General features: G+C 42.7%; 1 long non-coding RNA gene across 1 annotated transcript in view; it reads left to right on the top strand.

Annotated features, from left to right (window-relative positions):
• LOC136645450 (uncharacterized) overlaps positions 1-16,531 on the top strand; it is a 54,017-nt gene that overhangs the window by 36,078 nt on the left and 1,408 nt on the right. The gene's annotated exons all lie outside the window — the stretch shown is intronic.

Here is a 16,531-nt window from a genome sequence, read left to right as displayed (position 1 = left end):
AGAAGTGTCTCAACTTCTTTACAGAGTAAGCTGCGAAAATTTGGATCTCATTTCATTTATCTTCAGTTTGCATAAGACCTGTCTGGGTAAAAATGTCTGGGTTCATGTCTTCTCTCATAGAACTGCATTAAAGGTTCTGCAACACTTTTAATCCTGTGAACAATATTTCACTATGCTCCATCTAACAACTTATTAGAGTTGAAAAGTCACCAGTTTCCAAATGCTGTATTTTCAAAATCTGAATCCAGAATGTCAACATTTTGATTCTGGACACACATTCTTCTATATTAGATTTTCTGATGGCTCATTCCCTGTTAGGACTAACTGTGTGGAACAACAACAAAAAATGGCTGCTGCTAATCTGTCATGCTGTGAAGAGAGAGAAGATCATGTTCTGAACCATGAGGAATTTTAAAGGGTACATACTCCACTGTACACAGCAAGAATCTCCCAAGTATTTTGGGAGCCCCACAGTCTGGCTGTACAACAGGATATATTTATATTGGTTCATCTGGCCGACGTCGTAGTAATGCATTGTCGTGCCTTAACATTGACTTAAAAGAATAAATTAGGGAACAGTTTGCTGCATTCCCAGCAAGACATGTCAGTTATTTTAAGAATGTCTTCTGTCCCTTTACTTCTCCTTTTCTCTTTTCCTCAGTGCTAGCTTGGCATCGGCCATTATTAAACTCATCGCAGGCCATTTCATAGCAATAAATTTCCCAGGAATAACCGCAGAGCTTCCTCTTGCACAATTTTGCAACCATATGATCTTATTGAACGTTTTCTTTCACTGTCTTTTGTTGCAGGACAGACCAACAAAGAAAAACAAACCACATTGGGACTCCCACATGAAGCAATCAGCTTTGAGAGTGGACAGGCACTAATCAGTGGCTGAGAGGAGCAGTCATTTATTAAAGGCATTATATGTTGGAAAAAGAGTTCAAGAACTTTTAGAAAAGTAAAAAAGGGAATTGAGAGCAGCATATTGCTTCATTAAAATGAGGGCCTTCAAAAACCACAGGCTCTTAACTGAGGGATATAAAGCTCTCATTTGGCACGTAGCTGCAAAAAACTTAAGCTTCTCTGGAGACAGTAGCTAATAAGACTTAACCCCAAGATCTGCAGAATTTCAAGAAGGCATTAAAATAGCTAGGTGAATATAAATGTTGAATAACTGGGAGAACATCTAAATGAACCGCCACATTTGTGTATGGAGCTGCCACAGCTTTCAGTTCACTTGCAGTTTTCCCCCTTGCCTTTATAGCAATGGGCATGTTCATTAGGGTGACCAGATACAAACAGGGACAGAGTGCCTATACCTTTAAACATTGTATAGAAGAGAGAATTTTGGTAGGTGCAGCTTTTCAAACCCTCCCTTCCATGTTGAGCTGCACCTTCTATATAATGGTTAAAAGTATACTCTGCCCCCGCTTGTATCTGGTAACCCTAATGTTTTTCCTTTCCTGAACAACCCACAAACTACCTACCACCTTACCTGCTCCATTCTGGCCTGGGTGAACTGGTACATCAATGTACATCAGTGGTGAACAATGTACATCAGTGGTGCACCTTTTGTGACACTAAAAGGATTGTGAGATCTGCCATAATAAGCCCCAGATTGGATTGGACTGTTTATCTTCTTTGGGATAAAGATATTCCCCACTGAAATGATTTTGCTAAACGGTAGCTTTGGAGGAACTTTCGTTTCCTATTAGCACAAAGATTCTCTTAGAAAGTTGAAAGGGCCTCAAGCAAAAAAGCATACATGTACTTTAAACATACTAATTTCTTTGTCATCTTGGATTTCCCTTAGTACTCAGAGGAATCATAATTAGAGATTCCAGCCTGATCCTGTGCTCATCTGTCAAAAACACTTTTCCTTCCTTGACAAATGTGCTTCCTAGAATGAAACAGGTATATAAAAAAATTAACATTCTTTAAATATTGACATCTTATGAAGAAAAGGGATGCATATATAAATATATGTGATTTTATTGACTTTTTCCTGACATAATGCCTTTGACGGGTTCGTCACAGAGGAGAGAAGGCATCTGGAGCCTGTGATAAGTTCTGACAGAAGTGTTAACACTATTTAAGTGAAAACAGCTGTTTCTCAGCAAATCTTCAGACATATATATTTATCAGTGCACAACCGTCATAATGTGTATCTCTCGGCAAGTTTCTCTAATAGCAAAGCACACATCACAATGGATTACAGTACATGACTTACACCCATCTGTCTAGTTTTGGAGACTTTGTTGAAGTCTCCAAAAGTATACCCCCTGGTATACTTTGAATGGTGAAGGCAATGGTAAAGCTTTAGAATAAAAGACATACAATTCACCTTCTGTGATTCACCTTCTGTGATTCTCAGTGATAACTGAGAATCTTAAGTTCTTGCAATTGGTCTATAAAATAACATACTGTGAAACAGCTGTGCATACTGACTATTGGTATAGACACCACACCAACAACGCATTGAGTTCCAAAAATCAAGCAATAAAGGAACTCGGTGGTCTGGGACAGTTAAGTCTGCTTTGTTTATACCTTTCTGTCAATGGACTTTTTAAGAAAATGCAGACAAGAATTTGTCAAGCATGGGATGCTGACTCATTTTGCACCCAAAATGACTTTTTAATTTACTACTGTCAGGCTCTCGATGAGAGCACGTTTATTAAAATGACACACAGACTGAGATGGAAGGTAGGGAAATGGTGCTCTCTTTGGAATCTGCTACAAGAATCTGCTTAATGTTACTTCATGGCAAGGCCAAGTCTAATTGCTCAGTCATCATAAATACCTTCTGTTACTGAATCTTCACCTAAGCTAAGATTTGCTCGCAGGTTCAGGAGAGAGGCCTAGTATCTATGTTGTTCTCAAGGCAATCTCCTCCAATGATTTACCACTGGGAATCTATGAACAGGGATGTGTGGTCATTGAGGCACTACCAGTCAGCTGCCACTGACCAGTTTTTTCTAGAAGCCACATGATCACTTACTAGTGATCTGCATTAGCCTCCGATGTCACACCGTTCACATGTGTCTGCTTCAAAATTATGCACACAATGAATAGTAATGTGATTGCCTCAAGAATTACTCATTGGGTAAGGACATTTTATGAGGACACTGCTGACCAACTATTGAAAGTCTGTGATGATGGGCAGAAATGTTGGCATGCTTTGAAAAAAATTGGGATCTTCACACACAGTGTACAAGTTGCATAGCAGCTGTGGAAGCAGATGCATATTGTGCCTAATATAGACAAACCACATCTTGGAATACGGTGACATGATTTGGTCCTCTTTTTATTTCACTGAATTCTGTTCCTGTGGGTGGAAAAAGAGTTAGCAATGCAGAAGCTCTAGTAATTGGATTTCTGTCTGCTCTTGAGCCTTTTTCTCTGCAGCTGTTTCCTGGACTGCATGTCAGACTGCCCTTTATTCATTTATCGGCTGGTCTTGGCAGTGCCATGGCATGAATACACTGTCAGTTGGGCTTGTCAGTTCAGCAGCAACTGCTCCTTTACTCCTGCCTTGACTGGTGGCTTTCTCTCTAGCATTGCAGAAGTGCTCTCACAGAAACATGAAGAAAAATAGTAGAAAAATTGGATAGTTTTACACCACATGGTCAAGATTTGGGACACTAAGTTTGCCACAGAACAGAGACCAGAATTCCAGCAGAGAGCAGGCCAAGTCAAATGTTGGATAGAGTTCTGAGGTGTATGGGCCCCATTGCCTCTTCTGACTTGCGTTTGCAGGAGAAGCCCTTTCAGAAACTCTTTCACCCTACAGGGTGGCCACACATGTTCCAATGCAGGCCTAGATGGCTTCAATTCCAAATTCACACAATCTCACGCATAGGGAGTTTGTAGCCTAGTCACCCTGTACAAAGGACATGATCATGCTTACAGAATGTAGGTGGCAGACATCCTGTGTATATATGTCTGTATGAAGTCACAAATATATTCTCCATGAAGTTTAACAATTACATGGCCTTAGATTGGATTTATCACTCATTTCAGGAGTCCTGAATATTAGATTTTAAAAGACAGACATTCCAAAGAGAGTATTTTCATTTGTTCTAGTACTTTTTCACACAATGCCACAGTAACAGAAAACAAAATATAGTTCAATATAATGGACTTAGCACCTGTGCATGGGTCAGCAGTTACTTGGTGCACCACAGCATGTATAAATCCACATTTAATTCAGTACAGTATAGGCAACACAGATATGACTGAGAATCATGGAATTTCTAAATAATAATTTGCCATAAAATGCATTTCCATAAAAGGATTTTTTTGTGGGAGATTCAACAGCTTCTTCACTGCCTCAGATATATGCAGCTTGTATAATCTTGGATCAGCCTTGCACTGAGTTCTTTGTTGGTCCACATCGTAGAGTGAAGAACTGTATGCTCAGTGTGGATGGCACACCCATATTTTGGGAAATATTGCATGACACCACAAGCAATATCCCAGTATTGCTTCTAGTATGTGGCTTGGTTTGACTGATAGTTTAATTTCTTGACTGGTCCCAAATAACTAAGGATGTGCGCACTCCTGGTGTTCACCTGCTGTGGTCCTTCCCTCTATGTCTGACTGAATGTTCATGGAGGAGACTCAGCTTATGCCAATGACTCCTCATATGTGCTGCTAACACTGTTTGTAGTAGTAGAATATGTAGGGGCAGTTCAAATGAACTGCACTCCCAGGCAATGAAGAAAATTAATCAGCCAAGGGGATAGACCAGGATATGTATGTGCCATGAGTATGCAAGTCCTTAATTCTATGGAGCCCGTCAAGTGATTAAAGTATTATTTGAACTAGCTCACTGACTTCTAACTTCAATTAAGAATTTGATTGCATTCTAAAATGCATGTCTATTGTTCTAGATTAAAATGGATTCAATGGAAGTTATGGTTGGCCCGAAACACATTTCCATGATTAACAGCAACAAGTGTTTGGTCTTATCTTAAAGCATTTCTAGGGACAGAACAAAGCTGGCTCCTCTCAACAGAGAATTGCTGATGCCTTGGCTATAAATCTTGTAATTTCTTGGAACTCTTTGCTTATTCAATTCACACATTTTAATTAAATCCAGGTATAGGCTTTTTGTTGCTTTCTGACAATATACAAAAATATGGCACTGATTTTTATAAAGAAGCCTGCATTTTGTCAAATGCAAAATGTTAGTTGAAAATGTCAGTTTGATGTGGGTCTGGATTTAAAATTAAACTAGCAGAAATTTTTCTTAGAACAAGGCCTGAAAACTTAATTTGTGTTTGAAGACAAAGGAGTATAACTAGATTAACAAGCAAACAGGCCCAGGGATGACACAGATGGTCCTTACACCTTTTCCACTGTCATTCACTGTTTACGCCTACTGATCCTTTCACCCATCCTCTTCCACTGCTGTGACTACCTTAGTAACAACCTCTCTGAAGTTAAAGACCACAAGTCTGAAGTACAGGTCGGCCTTCTGTATCCATGGGTTCAGGATCAGCGGATTTGACCCAATGCAGTTCAAAAGTGTCTCCCTGTATCTCCTGGACAGGACTGAAAGAATCTTCTGGTTGCATCTGGGAGGGAGATCTTCTGAGGCCCGTACAGCCTCCCCAGGCCTCAAAAGGCATGTTGTGGCCCTTCTGAAAGTCCCTACTGGAGAATATCTACACAGCCTAACTTTGTTTTTTGCAAGAATGTGCAAAAACATTCTTATTCTGCCAGACATTTGGGATTAATTAGGTGTGCCCAGGTGATTCGGTTTGAGTTGGCTGCTGATTTCTGTCTTTTTTCAATGGTGTATTGCCAGTTTGGTTTTATTTGTTTTTGTGAACTGGTCTGAATCCCCCTGGTAGAGGAGAAAAGTGGCATAGAATTGCTTAAATTAATACAGATGAGGTCAATGAGGGTGCTACTGGAGAATGTGAAGATTATATTTCTTCTTGATGAACTGTGTAGAAAATGACTCTGCACATACCAGCAAAGACTGGTGCAAGAAAAACGGGTATCTATTTTATCCTTTCATATTTTCTATTTCTGTTCTGATGGTAGCAAGGCAATGCATCTCTGTAGTTTGACATGAAGGAGTAATTCTGAGAAAGAAATATTCTACAGTGCCATATGGACATATGTCTTTGCAGTCCTCTTCATACTAAATCATTAAATACAACAGAAAATTGGTCAGTCCCTTCTTATTAAAAGAGTGGAAACTATGTTTTTTTTTTGTTAGAAGGTCTGTAGGCAGCAGTTGTCCAAGCTTTCAAATGGAACAGGGACATCTGCTTGTTCTTTGTATCTTTGTCCACATTCTCACTCTTGCCGATCCCATTTTTGGGTTCTAATGGGGTCACCAAGAAGATTTTGTGGGCAAATATGCTTTCATGACTTGCAATTGCTGAGAAAATTTATTTTTCACTAGCATTGTGCCAGTGTATATCACATCTGCCAACAATTCTCCATCTCTGGAAAAAAAATCTCTCCCTTAGGCCAACTTCACCTCACAAAACTTTAACAAGAAATTTCAGAGCCTGAAATATATCAGCATTCTCCATTAAAGGTAGCAGGCTGGCATACATGGCAACATGTTGAGAACTGGTTGGCAGTTGTTTAACTGGTGTATACCATTAATGCTCGTCTGATTTTTCATCCAGGCCAGGCATTAATAATTTTATGGAGATTCAAATTCTTCTGCACCATGCAAGCTATCTAACCCCTATATTAAGAGGGAGATACTTGTGAGTCCCCAAGGTAGCTGATGGGAAATCCGAGCGGTTTTGCAAGGGCATTACCAGAAGAAATAAGAAAAAAATAAAATCAATGCTTGGTCTTCACTTTGAAGAAACTGTAGCCATTGACAGATTCTTTTTAATGCTTCTTTTGTCCCTCTTGGAATTTGCTAGACACTGTAGTAGTACCTCTGATTCTGTTTGTGTGTTTGCTTGCAGAATTATGACTCCTATATCACTGGGCCTCCTGAGCAGAAACTGTGTATGGACAATAGACTGACAAAACATTGTGCTTCGGTATATTGGCATGATATCATCTTGCAAAAGATTGTCATGGCCCAATCCCATTATCCTGAATGTAAAAGCATCACAATTTACATGGAATTTAGCAGAGACTCCAAAATCTGAGTCCTAGTGAAATCAAGTCCCACTGATTTCACTAGTAGAGCTTAGTCATGATAAATGTCTGCTGGATTGAGCCCAAAGACTCTTGGCAAGAAAGTCTTGGTGAGACTCCAGACTCAGTTTATACCATCCCTGTTTTATCATGCAGCATAGTATAACACCTGATTTACAGCCCAATCCTATGCATGTCTACTCAGAAGTAAGTCCCATTACAGTCAATGGGGCTTACTCCCAGGAAAGTGTGGATAGGATTGGACTGTCAGTGACCTATCAGAAACAATACTTTAGATGTCCCCAAACCCCCTCCCCCTCCAAAAAACAAAAACAAAAACCCAAACACCACCTAACTGGGATGCAGGCACGCTATATCTTACAATACCAGAAGTATGGGGAAAAATTTTAAGGTCAGATAGTGCAACATTAAATAACTCTTCTGATCTGGAAAATAACATCAATCTATTTTATTCTTGCACTAATAATTTCATGCTCATATATCAATTGTCTGGCAAGCAAATGTGATATTTCATATAACCAAGTGAAAAGTAGTCAGAAGATCAATCATTTAGTAACTGAGAGCCCAATCATGTCGGTGGCACGGCTCTGTGCCGCTGACCACAGTCACAAATGTGCTGTAAGGTACGTTCACAGGGCTCACTGCCGGGCTTCTGCTGGACTAGCGCAGGGGGGTCGCCCAGGTTCCACGGCTTGGCAGTCTCCCAGACCGCTGAGCAGCGGAACGGGAGGTGGGGGCGTGGATGAGGGCTTGGAGGAGGCGTTCCGGGGAGGGGGGAGGCTGGCGGGGACGGGGAGGAGGCATGCCGAGAGGCAGGTGGGAGGTGTGCCAGGGGGCGGGTGGGAGGAGGATCTGCGGAGATGAGCTCCACAGGATCCAGGGCACACGCGGAGGGCTGTGCATCCTGCAAGAGTCCCTTTTCCTTACTGCCTACCTTTTGATTGGCAGTAAAGTGAGTAGCTCCATTGCTGGACTGCTTCCCTTACTCAGGGGAAGGGGATGAATGTCCCCTTCTCCCAAGAAGCCTCCTGCAGTAGTGCAGGAGGTGCAGGATTAGGCAGCAGCCCTTTTTGGTGCTACCGAGCCTGGGCGCTCCAGGCAGTTCAGGATTGGGCTACAGTACAGACGTGTGTCGCTTAACAGCTTTCCACTTAACAACAGACCATATATATGATGGTGGTCAAGGTACAGCAAAGAGCTCTTAATGAGGCAATCAGGTTTCCCATAGCCCGCAGCAGAGTGTCTGTTTACACAGCAAAGAGGCGATTAATGCAAAAAAAAAAAAAAAAAAAAAAAAGCAATCTATCTCCAGTAGGCTATACAGCTAGCTTGTTATTTTATCTAATCGTATGGCAGTTCATGCTGGGAGGTCCTTGTAGGACCAGTAGCCAATGTATGTAGACTATTTGGCCATGACAGTCACGTTGCCCAGGGTGCACTAAGAGGAGGCTGATCTACATTACACCCCAGCTAGCAAGTGGCCTAACTGGCAGGAAGTGTCTTTTCACAACAAAAGCACTGGAATGGGCTGAATGTTCGCTTAACAACCTAATTGCATAACAATGGGGATCGGAGAAGGTATCCCAGTGTTAAGTGAGGCACACCTGGTGTTCCTAATAATAACTTGTTAATCTTCTCTGAACAAGACCTAATGGTTGGAACAGGCTTCTTTTGGACAGATGATTTGCCTCCAAGTGTTGGGGTCTGGGGGGGGGGGGAGGAGCTGACAGTTTAGGTTGTGGAGAAAGACAACTGTGAGTTGAATTAGAAGTAGTGGCGAAGAGAACTTCAGATATCCACATAATTATACTTTGGGAATCTGATGAAGAATCAACAGTTTTGCAGCCTGATTTTAGGAGGCTACTTCCTTCCAGTAAGCATAGTTGAATATTTGTAAATAAAGCAAATATTCTTCCATGTTCAGTCCAATTCAATCCCCCACCATACTGTGTGATGCAGTAACACCAGTGGAACACATGCTGCATGCACTGGTGCAAGGGATACAAGATGGCCCAAGAGAGGTAGGTAAAACTCATTTTTACTTACCTCCCTGTAAGCTGTCTGGCTGCCAATGGGTCTCCTTGGACGTATGCCAGCTATTTAGCTGGTGTAGGTCTGAGGCAGCTGGTGAAGGGGGCATGTCTGGCTGGAAAAGGGGGGTAAGGTTTTGGTGTGTGCTGCTACACCTGCGATCCTCCCCCTCCTGTCCTTAGTTGACTGGTCCCCACTCCGATCCTCCCCTGAACCACCCTTGACACCATGTTACCTGCTTTGGTGGGGCAACCAGGAGGTGCTGGCATAGCACACAGAGCCTCCACCCATTTGCACCAACAGCTCTCAAGTGGTCAGTAGTGTGGCTTTCACACCAATGGGACAGGGCTTGTGGAAGCAAATTGCAATGCTTGCTGCTGTACTCACTGCATTTGGGGAGCGCTTTCCAACACACTAGTCTAGTGCTATGGCTCCTATTTTAAAAGAGTAGACTAAATGTTATTCAGTTGTATACCCAACACAGTCAAGCCCCTTGCTTCCAGACCATTCCCTGTTAATTGTCATAGAGTGCAAGCCTCTATATGTCTACTCAGAAGTAAGTTTTAAAAAGAGTGGAATAAATATGCCGGTAACAGTGTATAAGTTTGTAGCCTTAGACACCCTAGTACCTAAGCACACTATCATAGTCTGTTCAGGAAATTTTTTTTGATGGTGGGAAATATCTCTTTTGGTGGGACAAACTGAATGCTGCTAATACTGTTGCAAGAAACTAGAAATGATGATGTAGATGTAAAAGGGAGAAACTTGTCAGGCTCTAAACCTAACCGATCTTTTAACATGCCCATGTCTCAACTAGATCTGTGCCTACAGGTTTCTTGTATCAGTATCTTCGGTGACTGATGAGGCTAGTAAGAAGTCACAGCTTGTGAGAGCCAGACTACATTGTGCTAAGCATGCATTGGGCCCTGGTGTGTGTGTCGAATTCACTAAATAGCAGCTGCACAGAAGCAATCTGGATCGGAACTACAGCATGGGGAAGGGGACACTTTAATGCCATGGCTATGCGTCTGCTAATTGTGATGTATGCTTTGGCCTTGAAAGATGACCAAGGGAAGAAAGTTCCCATATCCTTGTTGATAGGCATCAGCACAGTCGGTGGGAAGTGACTGCAGAGGCAGAAGGCTAATGAAACAGCATAGTAGCAGTGTACGGCTGACCCTGGGCATTTACAGATGATAATCTTTTCTTTTCATCCCTGATTCAAGGAGCACAGACCTTTACTATCAGACTACAGCACAAGTGGGCAAACCCCCGCTCAAGGGCCATTTATAGCTCTCAGGGTCCCCCAATCTGGCCTTCAGGGAGCCTCCAGTTTTCCATGAGCCTCTGACCCATTGGAGACTGCTGGAGCCCACGCTGGCCCACAACTGCCATTCCTGACCGCCAAATATGAGCTGCGGGCTGAGTTAGAGCAAGGCCTTTTATAATCTCCATGTATTTTCTGCTTTCCCCTGGGCATTAATCCCCCCCCCCCATTGCCTCTAAAAAACTTATGTCTCCTTGTGTTTCTGGCTTGATCTATATGTTTTCACTGTGCAAGAGGTGTGTGGCAAACAGTTCATAGTTCTCATGTGGTTCTAAATGCCTATATTATAGTTCTCATGTGTATTATAAATAAGCTCAGTAAAATGCATTCATTCATTTCAGTTCTGTTCCTAATGCATTCATTTATGTAAATGTATTCAAATTTGAAATGTAAATTAATTCTTTTTTCCCCAGCACCCAACACAGTATCAGAGAGATGATGTGGCCCTCCTAGTAAAATGTTTGCCCACCCTTGGACTACAGTATCTCTCTAGGATGTCCTGTTACACTACCCTCTCAACAGAGGCAGTCAACTTTCTGGGCTACTCAAAATATTGTGGCTTACAGATACCCACCAGCACAGCATACATATCCCAGGATTAATAATGCAAAAATGAATTTGCTCTAGAAAAGTTTTCCAGCCTCAAAGGAGAAAGGTGCCCTTATGTGTCCTTTGCAATTGGCTGAATTTTTGAACTGACTGAATGCTCCAAGTACAGTTGGAGAAGGCTCAAAGGTATTTTAAATTAGAATCAACATTATGAGCTCCCCTGAGGCTGATCTGGCAGTTGTGACCACCAGAAGTGAAATGAACAGCTGATCCATGCTCAGTTTCCTTTAGATATTCATAAAAACCATTTCAGCTTCACTTCACCTCTTGTCATGATACTTCCCCTCTCCGGGGGGGGGGGGATAAATCTATCTGGCAAATGGTGTTCTTGAGCTGCCCAAACCACTCAAGGAAATAAGCCAGAGCTGAGGAGGATGCCCTTGGCTTTTTGCAACAATAATTTGGAATTTACAGGCCACGCTATTATGAGCTGTTAAGGAGGCAAATCGAATTGGTTGTCATTGGGTTATGTGGTGGTACATATACCCTGAAGAAAGGAAGCAAATGAATAGAGAAGATTTACCAATGTGTAGTGTCAGCCACTACATTGAAACACTGGCTTATACTGTTTGTGCAAAACACTACCAAAGTTTCTAGCAGAAAGTACTAAATGGACCTACATACACATTGGAGCGTATGAAGACAATTCTGAATTCAGTTTCCTACTGAGGTCCTTTCAGCTCCTCCTAATTTCAGCTTCCTCTCAAAGCCCATAGAGCAAAAGTTTCCAGTACACCTGCTCATGCCAGTGACAAGCCAGTTTCCACTGACATGCTATTAGGATTTGCTGCCCCATGAGCAATGTATCTTGCCCTTCCTGTTCCCACATCTTGTATCCTGTCTTAAATAGAAAAGGTGCATCTTTACCTAAGGGGAGGGACTAGCAAGCATGTCCAAGCATTCCAGCATTCAGCCTGAAATTGAACTGAGCTTTTGCACATGTTCTGGGCCAAAGTCCATAAAAGTATAACCAAACATCCATGTGATATCTTGCAAAGGCCTGAATGTGCCCACAAAAGTTCAAGCTTTTTGAATCCTAACTATTTATAGGGGTTTGAATGGACACAACCATTATGCACAATTTATTTGCCCTGAAAGGTTCAAATATTGTGAGTGCATTCGTGTTCGTCTGGGTTTTCCTCGGTAACGGTCAGGGTGTTCCATATTTTGATTTACCCCAGTGGAATGCTTGCAACATCCAGGCCCAGAGGTTCAACTGGCACCTATTGGCGATGCTTTGATTTCATTCGACAGGTAGGAGGTTGGACTGGATGACCTTGTGGATCCCTTCCAACTCTATGATTCTATGATCTCTAGTAGACATGGAACTTCTCACTCGGTATGAGGAATGCTTTTACTTTCCTTACTATTTAGTGAGATTCCTGTTCATACTGGTTCTTTTAGGAAGGTGGATTAGTCTGATTTTGTTGTCCCTTGTTCTGCTCATTGTTTTTCTCTTTGTCCTATGACAATAGAGATGACCCCAAACAGCCAGTCAGGGATTGGACAAAATAAGGTATTTCTCAGCCTGAAAAAATATATCATAGTTCTTGGACAAAACAATGGAAATCCTGTTTTGCTATTTTATATCCTCTTCCTTTTAAATATCTAGAACATGCCATAATGCCATTTGATTTATCACTTGTATTCCTGCATTATGACTCAGTTGTGACAGAATTATACTGGGGATTTATTTCTAGTGTCAAAAAGAAAAAGAAGATATCCACTGCAATATTTAACTGGCTCTGATTTGAAAATTTTATTTTAGTTTCCTTTCACATGTTTTTATGAGGAGAAGACACTGCTTCAGAATCTATTCCTCTTCATAGCTGCATGACATTTCTCTAATTCATGAATATAAGCAATGGTGGCAGAATAATTTGTTGAAATTTGGGTCTGCCCTTGTTGGCAACCTTCAGTCTCGAAAGACTATGGTATCGCACTCTGAATGGTGGTTCTGGAACAGCGTCTAGTGTGGCTGAAAAGGCCGATTCGGGAGTGACAATCCCTTCCACGCTGGGAGCAAGTGCAGGGTCTGTCCCAGGTCTGTCTCCCTGGCTGTGGGCCTTCCTTCTTTGCCTCTTTGCCTCAGACTGTTGGCCAAGTGTCTCTTCAAACTGGGAAAGGCCATGCTGCGCAGCCTGCCTCCAAGCGGGCCGCTCAGAGGCCAGGGTTTCCCACCTGTTGAGGTCCACTCCTAAGGCCTTCAGATCCCTCTTGCAGATGTCCTTGTATCACAGCTGTGGTCTACTTGTAGGACGCTTTCCTTGCACGAGTTTTCCATAGAGGAGATCCTTTGGGATCCAGCCATCATCCATTCTCACAACATGACCGAGCCAACGCAGGCATCTCCGTTTCAGCAGTGCATACATGCTAGGGATTCCAGCTCATTCCAGGACTGTGTTGTTTGGAACTTTGTCCTGCCAGGTGATGCCGAGGATGCATCAGAGGCAGCGCATGTGGAAAGCGTTCAGTTTCCTCTCCTGCTGTGAGCGAAGAGTCCATGACTCAATGCAGTACAGAAGTGTACTCAGGACGCAAGCTCTGTAGACCTGGATCTTGGTATGTTCCATCAGCTTCTTGTTGGACCAGACTCTCTTTGTGAGTCTGGAAAATGTGGTAGCTGCTTTACCGATGCGCTTGTTTAGCTTGGTATCGAGAGAAAGAGTGCTGGAGATCGTTGAGCCAAGGTACACAAAGTCATGGACAACCTCCAGTTCATGCGCAGAGATTGTAATCCAGGGAAGTGAGTCCACATCCTGAACCATGACCTGTGTTTTCTTCAGGCTGATTGTCAGTCCAAAATCTTGGCAGGCCTTGCTAAAACGATCCATGAGCTGCTGGAGATCTTTGGCAGAGTGGGTAGTGATAGCTGCATCGTCAGCAAAGAGGAAGTCACGCAGACATTTCAGCTGGACTTTGGACTTTGCTCTCAGTCTGGAGAGGTTGAAGAGCTTTCTGTCTGATCTGGTCCAGAGATAGATGACTTCTGTTGCAGTTCCAAAGGCCTGCTTCAGCAGGACAGCCAAGAAAATCCCAAACAAGGTTGGCGCAAAAACACAGCCCTGCTTCACTGCATTTCGGATGTCAAAGGGGTCTGATGTGGAGCCATCGAAGACAACAGTGCCCTTCATGTCCTTGTGGAAAGATCTGATGATGCTGAGGAGCCTGGGTGGACATCCGATCTTGGGGAGAATATTGAAGAGGCCGTCTCTGCTGACTAGGTCGAAGGCCTTTGTGAGATCTATGAAGGCTATAAAGAGTGGCTGTCATTGTTCCCTGCATTTCTCCTGCAGTTGTCTAAGGGAGAATACCATATCAGTGGTGGACCTGTTGGCTCGGAATCCACACTGCGATTATGGATAGACGCTCTCTGCAAGTACCTGGAGCCTCTTTAGTGCAACTCCGACAAAAAGCTTTCCTACAACATTAAGGAGAGAGATGCCGCGGTAGTTGTTGCAGTCACCCCGTCACCTTTTGTTCTTGTACAGTGTGATGATGTTTGCATCCCTCATGTCTTGAGGTACTCCACCTTCTCTCCAGCAAAGACAGAGGATTTCATGCAGCTCAGTGACGATGATCTTTTTGCAGCACTTTAGGACTTCAGCAGGGATGCTGTCTTTTCCAGGTGCCTTGCCAAAGGCAAGGGAGTCCAGGGCCACGTGAAGTTCTTCTAGGGTTGGTTCACTGTCAAGCTCCTCCAGCACAGGCAGGCACTCAATGTTGTTCAGTGCTTCAGATTAATATATACCGGTCTGCCCTAATCACATACAAAGTGGGATGGGCTCCAAATTTTAGAGGCTAATATGCTGTAAAGGTGAGAAGAGCTGAACTCTAAAAATACTTGCCATTTACCTCCCCATAGCCTTTTCTTTTTCTTTCATGGTATCAGAGTTTGGTTGAGCAGAAATGTGCCTGGGGAGGCAGACTGCAGAAAGGAAGGAGGGGATTGGCACCTCTCCATATATCCTCAACCCAGGCAGTCCTTGTTTCTAAAATGAAGGCTTCTATCAGCCACTTGGTATATTTTATTTATTTTTATTTATTTAAGAAATTTATACCCCCACCTTTCCCATTCTGCAGTATATGCCCAAGGTGGCTTATAAAGCTTTATAATCAAGTACAAGTATCACAACAAGCAAAAAAAAAAAAAAAAAAAAAAAAATCAAACATAGCATTAAAACATTAATTTTAACATTGCATGGTGAAAAACAGTATCAAAAACAGAGCAAAAATTTTAAGGGAAACAAAGAACTCACTGAGCCAATGCAGAACCAAGGAGTCCAGGGAGGCAGTCAAGTATATCAGAGACACTAGGGCCAAAATCCACTCAGCAGCCAAATGCCTGATGAAACAGGTATGTTTCATCAAACAAATAAGTATGTTTGCCAAAAAACCATGAGAGGGTGTTGTTCTCAGTTCCCCTGGGAGAGCATTCCATAGTAGTGGTGCCACCACAGAGAAGGAAGAGCTATCACCTCTCTCACAAAGGTGGCACTTGTAGAAGAGACCCTTCAGCTGACCTGAGAGAGCAGGCTGGAATGTATGGAAGGAGGTAGTCTTTCATGTGGCCTGGACTCAGGTCATGGAGGGCCTTAAAGTTTAGAATGAGCACCTTGAATTGAGACCAGAAGTGTACGGGCAGCCAGTGTAGATGCTGAAGCAGTAGTCCAGCCGAGTCAAAACATCTGGCCCCCATAACCACTCAGACCACCGCATTCTGCACTAATTGCAGTTTCCGAATTGTTTTAGCAGGTAGTCTCACATATAGCGCATTGCTATTGGGCCCAAGATCTGCTACCTTCAAAACGGCCTTGGATATACATACAAAAAACATTCCTATCTTGGAATGACTGTGACTATTTCTAGAGACTTTCCTAGCTGAATTCTTTGCAAGTTCCTTGTGAAATATTAAACTAGAAAAGCAGACTGTTGGTGAAAGCATACCAGATTCTAACTGAACAAAGGGAGGAAAGGAAACAGCCACAGAGGTGAAAAGGTCTCCTGGTTCCACTCCCTGTTCCAAAGTGGGATCAGATTTCCCCATCCACTCAACAGAAATGCGTGTTGAGATGCTGGGAAGTGAGGTGGATAAAGTCTTAGACACTCGTGTGCTTCAGTTTCGTCTTCTCCCTTTCTCTTCTCTGCCTAATCTCCATGGGTAGAAAATAATGTACATCCAAGCTCAATGCCTGCTTGATCAGAAGCTACTGTCCATTCTCCTCTTTGAGCATTGTTTCAGATATGGTTTCAAGATGATTCTTGGTGCAGATAAATTCAGTATTGTTCTGGTTTATGAATTATTTTCTATGTGAAAGAACTTGGCAAAGAAAGGACAAGGTGGGGACATCTGCCACCACATCGTTATCATACAAGTTAGAAAATGCTCATCTGATTAAGATCTCAAAAACAACA

This window comes from Tiliqua scincoides, chromosome 3, assembly GCF_035046505.1.
Source record: "Tiliqua scincoides isolate rTilSci1 chromosome 3, rTilSci1.hap2, whole genome shotgun sequence".
In the NCBI taxonomy this organism is placed as follows: Eukaryota; Metazoa; Chordata; class Lepidosauria; order Squamata; family Scincidae; genus Tiliqua; species Tiliqua scincoides.
This window is presented reverse-complemented; position numbering and strand designations above follow the sequence as displayed.